Genomic DNA, 808 nt, shown 5'->3' on the forward strand with positions numbered 1-808 from the left:
TTAGCAGTAATTAGCCTGTGCATATGTTATCTCCTAACACAGAGCTGCCAACTTTTCCAAAAACCTTGGAGTGCGATTTTGGGGGGGGGCAACCCATATTTTGCCACCTACAAAGCAATTTCTTTGGCTCTTTCAGCATCATTATCCTTCAGGGTTTAAATTGAGATTTGTTATGTATGGGGGGCTCTCCCTTAAGGGGTCTGGGGGTATACACCCCCCAGGACGTTTTTTTGAAAAAGAAACCATTAAATGGCACTTTCTGGAGAGTTTTATGAAACAAATTGAGAAATCAAGTCTTACACGATATGTGCAAAACTAGGGTTAAGAGCCTTTGCATTGTTGTAGTATCAACAGTTATTAGGGCATTTAGCATTTACATTCATGTTAATTAGTCATCACTTGATTGCACATTTTATTACCTTCTTGTGATATAAGATGGGACCCAGACAATGTGCCAAACATAATGAGCCACATGAAGAGACAGTAGCATACGTCAGTAGCAGCTGAGAAGATTTGGGTCTGTGGAGAACAGGTCCAACGCACACAAATTTCCTTCTCCCATTCTTTCTCTTGACTACCACACTCTCTCATTTCTACATCAATTTATGCTGGAAACAATTTAAATGATTGAAAAATCAAATATTGATTTTGTTGTGGAAGTAAATCTCTTCAAATGTGCATGTGGCACTTATTCATGAATCATATAGTAATTTGAATGAATGTATAAACCCCTGTACTGCATATAGCTTGGATGTGTTTCATCCGATTTCTGCTCATGTTTACAACTTTGTGCACATTCAAAATATAA

This window comes from Etheostoma spectabile, chromosome 9 (assembly GCF_008692095.1).
Source record: "Etheostoma spectabile isolate EspeVRDwgs_2016 chromosome 9, UIUC_Espe_1.0, whole genome shotgun sequence".
NCBI classification, from domain to species: Eukaryota; Metazoa; Chordata; class Actinopteri; order Perciformes; family Percidae; genus Etheostoma; species Etheostoma spectabile.